This window comes from Monopterus albus, unplaced genomic scaffold, assembly GCF_001952655.1.
Source record: "Monopterus albus unplaced genomic scaffold, M_albus_1.0 scaffold233.1, whole genome shotgun sequence".
Lineage (NCBI taxonomy): Eukaryota > Metazoa > Chordata > Actinopteri > Synbranchiformes > Synbranchidae > Monopterus > Monopterus albus.
The window spans coordinates 288,180-295,274 of NW_018128113.1; positions in this window are offsets into that span (position 1 = coordinate 288,180).

Below are 7,095 nucleotides of genomic sequence, written 5' to 3' on the forward strand. Positions count from 1 at the left end.
TGTGCCACTGGAGAAGAAAAGGTTTTGTGACTTCAACTGGCTATCCGGTAAAACACTTGCAGCAGTTACTGGAATTAGAACAAGTGTTGTTGCTACCAAAGCAGGTGGCAATTATTAAGCGCAAGGGACATCAGAGAACAAAGGTAACAGCCGCTTATCAGATAGCTCAGGGAGCTGTGAAAGGGATCCAAGACCTAAGGGGTCAGAGCTTTGAGAGCTCAGTTCAGACAGGATCCAGACCTAAGGGGTCAGAGTTTAAGGAGCCTAGGACAGGCACTCAGGACCCAGAAGGTCCAGCTCAGGGAGCTAAACAGATGAGTCAAGACCCTGCAGAAGGAGGTCATGTTTGTGAGACAGAGTTGAGCTTGCAGACTATTAGGGAAATACAGAATAAAGCTGCTCCAACTGAAAAGCAGGCATGGCTTGGCAAAGGGGCAACACAAGATCAGACAGGACTGCGGAGAAACACTCACAACCTTATCATTTGGATGTTGATGAAATAGGACGGCACTGTGAATGCCGTCCTATTTCAAAAGGGGGAGGAAAGTAGAGGACACAACCGAAAGGTGTTGATGTATTACATTTCTATTTTGGACAACGTTGAAAAGGGACATCCAACTTGTGTGAGACATGTCGCTGCAATCGGTCAAGCGATACTGAAAATCTCCCATATCACAATGGGTTATCAAACTGTTGTACACACTACACATGGCATTTCTAGATTCCAAAGCTTTCATATTGTCTGCACATCAGACCCAGAACTTGCAACAGCTATTGAACCAGGCTCACATACAGTGTACAAGTGAGGGAACAAACATGGCTACACAGATGGTCACTGAGTAAGATCATGATTGCATGAACAAAACAGACACAGAGATGAGACTGCATGAGAACCTGCATAAGGAACCATTACCTAATGCAGAGTTAACACTGTACTGTGATGGTCACAGTCTTCAGACAGCCACTGGCAGTCTAGTTGCTTCATACGCTGTGGTCGAGGACACAACGGCTGGCTTAAGACCACTGCAAGTTGATGTGATTCCACAGCCAAGTTCAGCCAAGATGACTGAACTGATTGCTCTTATAGAGGCATGTCGGTTGTCAAATGATTATGTCAAAAAGTTATAAATATCTAGACAGATTCTGCGTACGCGGTACAGGCAGTGCATATAGACTTGTGCCACTGGAGAAGAAAAGGTTTTGTGACTTCAACTGGCTATCCGGTAAAACACTTGCAGCAGTTACTGGAATTAGATCAAGCATTGTTGCTACCAAAGCAGGTGGCAATTATTAAGTGCAAGGGACATCAGAGAACAGAGACTCAGATAAACAGAGGTAATAATGCAGCAGATCTGGCTACCAAGGTAGCAGCTGGTTAACAGGTAGCTCAGGGAGTTATGAAAGGGATCCAAGACCTACGGGGTCAGAGCTTTGAGAGCTCAGTTATGAAAGGGATCCAAGACATACGGGGTCACAGCTTTGGAAGCTCAGTACAGACAGGATCCAGACCTAAGGGGTCAGAGTTTAAGGAGCCTAGGACAGGCAATCAGGACCCAGAAGGTCCAGCTCAGGGAGCTAAACAGATGAGTCAAGACCCTGCAGAAGGAGGTCATGTTTGTGAGACAGAGTTGAGCTTGCAGACTATTAGGGAAATACAGAATAAAGCTGCTCCAACTGAAAAGCAGGCATGGCTTGGCAAAGGGGCATCTAAGGATCAGACAGGACTGCGGAGAAACCATGAAGGGAAAATAGTAGCCCAGGACTACTGAGTTTGCTGTGTCAAGAGGCACACAGCAGAAGACACTGTGCGAGTTCCAAGATTAATGGTCTGATCTCTCAAAACTGGTGGCATCCGCATTTGAGGGATATCATCAAGTACTTTGTTGCAACATGTGAGACATACCTATAACCAGTTCAACCCCAGAGCAATGCTGAAGGCGGGGCTAGGGGGATTTCCAGTTCCAGATGCTCCCTGGAAAGAGATTGTTGTTGATTTCACAGATATGGGAGCTGACAAAAGAGTTGAAGGAAAATGATATTTACTTGTCTGTGTGGATCCGTTTTCCAAGTGGGTAGAGGCAGTGCCCACAAAAACAGAGACTGGTAAAGAGGTACTCAAGTGGCTCACTAGAGAAGTGATCCCTCGGTTTGGGGTACCTGAGATTATCAGATCTGATAATGGAACACACTTCTCAAACGATGATCTACGTCTGGTTGAGCAGATGTTTGGGATAAAACATAAGTTTGGGGCTTTCTATCATGCAGCCTCTCGAGGCCTTGTTGAGCGTGCAAACAGAACTATAAAAGAAGGGCTCATGAAAGTCTGCACAGACACTAACTTACCCTGGGTTGAAGCTCTACCTATTGTATTGTTCAACCTCAGGTCCACTCTGAATGCGACACTTAATGTAAGCCCACATGAAATCCTGACAGGGAGGAAGATGCCCTGTCCTCTAACGTCTATGCCTAGAGATTTAACATCTCTTCTTTTACAGCATGCTGACATGAGTGAGTATGTCAGATGATTGAACAACGCTGTGATGAGTGTCTTTGAGCAGGTTAATGAAATTCTGAGCAGGGACCAACCTAAGGAACCAACACCAGCTGCAGTGGACAGCTGGGTCTATCGAAAGGTGCATAAACTTCACTGGTCAGAACCACATTGGACAGGACCCTATAGGGTAGCAGAAACTACCACACACTGTGTTAAACTGTGTCTCACTGAGAACAAGCTAAGTAACTGGATCCATAAGACACATTGTTCTCCAGCTGAGGATCCAGCTGGACGGACAGTGAATGAGGTCAAAGCTGATTTGAGAACCTCATTACCTGAGTTGATATACACTCCTGTAGAGCCAGAGCTACAGTTAGAAAAGGACCTACACTAGTGTAATATTTATCAGAGAACAAAAACGTTGACAGGGAGAGCAGACAAAATGCCTAGTCTGACAAGTTTAGGCAGTCATCCTGGTATGGTTCTCTGTGTATTGGGTCTCATTAGCCTAGTTATAGTGGTACCCATATTGTGGTGGGAAACAAGGTCCCACATATACTATGAGAAAAGAGCTAATGTCCTGATTCCACCCGAGTTGGTTTTTAATTTGGGTAAAACTTCCACTTTAATGATAGATGCATGTGACATTCTTGGCTGCTCAGTGTGGCCTCAGCAAGAGCAATTAAGAAAAGACTGTCCCCAACTTGTCGGTATACAATATTTGTATGAAAAGGTGCTACTATCTAATTGGTCAAAAACTGTTGGGGAGAAGCCGTGGTTTAGACTTAACTCTCCCGTGATTGGTCCTTCAGTCCATCCGTCCTGCAATCATCCTCTCTGCTCCAATGGGCATGAACAGCGCGCTAAAAAGGGGAGGAATACCTATACTGTCTTAATTTCTACATAGACACTTCTTCCTTTGTTTCCAACTAACTGCTCCATATTAGGCATTGCTTTCCGGTTCCAATTAAAACTGCTCTGCCCGTGTGTATGTGTGTGTGTGTAATGGTTCTACCTTTGAAGTTTTCTCCTCTTCCTGGCTTCAGATCTAATCTCTGTTTTCTAATCATAGTGTCCCAATGAACTCTAATTCCCCTGGTCTCATCTGCTAGGTGGTGATAGTAAAGTAACTGTGGACCCTTTTTGCCAAAGCTCTAAACCTATTGAGATTCAGTGTTTTAGCGAACCAGTCCCTTTGATGTTAAACAGTGCTCCAGTTGGCTAACACTATAAATATTGACCAGTAATTCAGTGAACACATAGGGTGATATGTAACTACATAAACATAACTGTGAGATTAAAGTATATAGACATATGTATGCTATAAAATAAAAACTTTAACTAATTCTATTCATATCTACTTAAAAATAAAAATCACCCTAACAGTGGTATTAGTAATGCAGTTTAGTAAGATTCAAAGTCTGCTCTAGTCTGCTTTGCTTCAAGGTTAGAAGACAATGTTGATTCTGAAAAGTGTACCTTGACACCAATTGTTTTCTTCTATTAATCTTGTGTTAGATTTATGTCTGAATGAATGTTTTAGTAACAACACACACACACACATGGAATTCTTCATTTTGTTATGACCAGCTGCTCCAAGTCTGTGGAGCTCTAGATAAGAGAAGGAGACGTCGGACTGTCTCCAACTTGTGATGTTTGTATATCTTTTTGTGTAAGGGGTTAGCCCAAAAACTTATAAATGTATTAGGCTCTGTGTTTCCAGGGACTCCTCTTTTCCAGAAGCTTGTCTGAAGGAGGGAGCCACCCGGGTTGTGTTCTGTACCTTTTATTTGTGGCTTTTTAAATAAATCAGCACTAAAATGAAGAAAGACAGACTCCTTCCTTACTCAGATCTGTCCAATAAAGGAAATGGGGTATAACACCCTCAATGATCCCCTCAAGCTGGCCAGGCCCTGATGCAGCAAACCAGGCCCAAATCATGATGTTTCCTCCACCATACTTTACAGTTGGGATGATGTTTTCATGATGATATGCAGTGCCCTTTTTATGTAGTGCTGCATGCTCTTTCCACATAGTTCAATCTTATTTTCATCAGTCCACAAAACAGCTTATTCCAGCTGACATTGGGTGAATGGCAAGGTACACCCTGGACAGATCTCCAGTCTATCACAGAGCTGACATGTATTCACTTCTAAGGGCAATTTAGAGTCACCAATCTACCTAAGGTGCATGTCTTTGGGCTATGGGAGGAAACCAGAGTACCCGGAGAGAACCCATGCAGGCAAAGGGATAACATGCAAACTCTGCACAGAAAGGCCCCAGGTTGGCCGGAGCTCAAACCCAGAACCTTCTTGCTGTGAGGCGACAGAGATATTCACTGCACCTACACAATTACAGTAATGTTAATAGTTTTGTAAGTTGTAATAAAATATTAAGTAACAATAAATGCTAACTGCAGTCTGAAAATGACATAGATGTGAGTGAGGCTGCTCCAGTGGTTTATTAGCAGAGTAGGAGCAGGTTCCCAGTGTCAGTGATCTCCTGAATATAAAAAGGGGGCACTGCTCTAACAAATCTGTCCTTCTGGAACAGCACAGGCCCAGATATTTATCTTAGTATCAGGCAAAATAGCAGCACGATACAAGGGATGGCTGACGCCAAGAGACACAGATCATATTAACCCAGATTCCCCTTGATAAGCTGATAGCTGTTTAACATGAAGTGTGATGCATCGACAGCCATTCAATGTTGTTCATTTGGCCTCTTGTGTCTGTGACTCTGCACTATGCTGACGGCTGATTAACCCTGTAGAAATGGTGCTAATCTGTGTTTTACGCTCACATCAGCTCTTCCTTCTGGTGGTAACCCAGACATCTGACAAACTTGTAGTGAGGTCTTTATTTGTATAATGTATCCTGGCATGTACAGTTATGTGTGTAGGTCTAATTGTGCAAGTGAGAAACATCTTGAACTGCGAGCCATTGTCCTTTGTTCAACTTTTTCATCATTCAGTGTGCTGAACATTGTTTTATAAGCCCTTGAGCAACGTTGCTCAAAAGGAATTTCATTTTTTGCCACTATAACACACACACACACACACACACACACACACACAGAGTTCAATATCACCAAGTGTGTGTGAGACATACTGCTACAGACAATATACTTCAGTGCTTGTTTTCACTACATTGTCAACTCAAATCCCATCTGACCCATCATCTACTGTATGTGTGTGCTAACTGTGCTATAAATTGGGTTTTATAAGCTCTTATACTCCACACATTTACAGCAGGTGTGGTTGTGCTGACCACCTGCTACCTATTCCACACACACACACTGAGCCATAAAGACAATGACAGAATTAGAACACATTGAGGTAGAGTGGCCTTAATGTACTAATTCTATATTAAACACCTTCCCACATACAGACAGAGGCACAGCTTCTGGATAGAAGATGAAACAACACAAGCAGATGGTGGGAGGACCAAGGCTTTATGCTGCATCGATGTGCTGAGGGAAATGTTGCCGCTATGAGATGAGCATATATAAATGTCCCCTTATAAAATAGTAAAAACTAGTAGTGGAAATATTATCATAATTAGTAGAGTTTTAATGCACTAGATGCCATTTCAGGACTTCTTACCTAGACAATAATTTTGGGTAAATGTTGGCCACTTACAGGTAGTTTAACAAAGTGAGAACACAATACAACATAGGCCTGTGTTATAACCCAATGCTGCAACTTGATTCTATGTATAATTTCCTGTTAACAGTAGTGCATATTTCTTGTTTGCTAGCTGCCAAAACTGCACACTACAAACATAGTTTAAATGGGGTTTGCATGTAAAAGGTCCTGAGATTACATTTGTTGTGATTTGGCATCATACAAATAAAACTGAATTGAACAGAAATTGAATTTGCATGCCAGATATAGTCTAGTATGAGTTTATCACCTTAGCTAACATGTTAATTAACAGTTGCCTATTAACATATTGTGGCGACCCTGACTGGCCGCTGATGTTCGTGTGTTCTGTTGTGTGCACATGGGTTTGACACTGTCGCTGAAAGCTGTGCATGTATTGTTACCGTTTGTTTCGGTGAAATACCCGCGCTGTTCTGTCCAATGTGGGGTTTGGGGAGGAACAAGTATGGGAGAGTATAAGAGGGGTAACAGGTGGGTGTGTCTGACAGGTGGGCGTGTTGTTTAGGTTCTGTTGGCGGGCGATGGTGAAGTTCGGGAAGAGGCCTGTAATGTTCTGTTTTGTTTCTTTTTCCAGTGAGCACACAGTGCTGCGTTTTACAACCCTTTTCTTTTGTGTTTTTGTACGCCTGAATAAAGCCAAGAAAAGACAGAGACGGTGTTCTCCTCATTGTCAGTCTAGGTGCCAGCACACAGCTGGATAGTAGTTGCACAGTTAGGTTAGGATCGGACCAGCTCTCCTCAACCCAGCCAGCGGTCGTCACATTGGTGTCAGAAGTGGGATAGAAACGGCTGTGGAACGGCACTATGGAGAGGAGTCTGGTCAAACTAGAGAGGGAAATTGAGGAGAGCACCTTCCAACTGAGATGGCTGGAGAGACAGTTGCGCCCAGACGGTGCGAGCGCGCCACGGCTAACGCAACAGGGGGGGAGGCGCTACC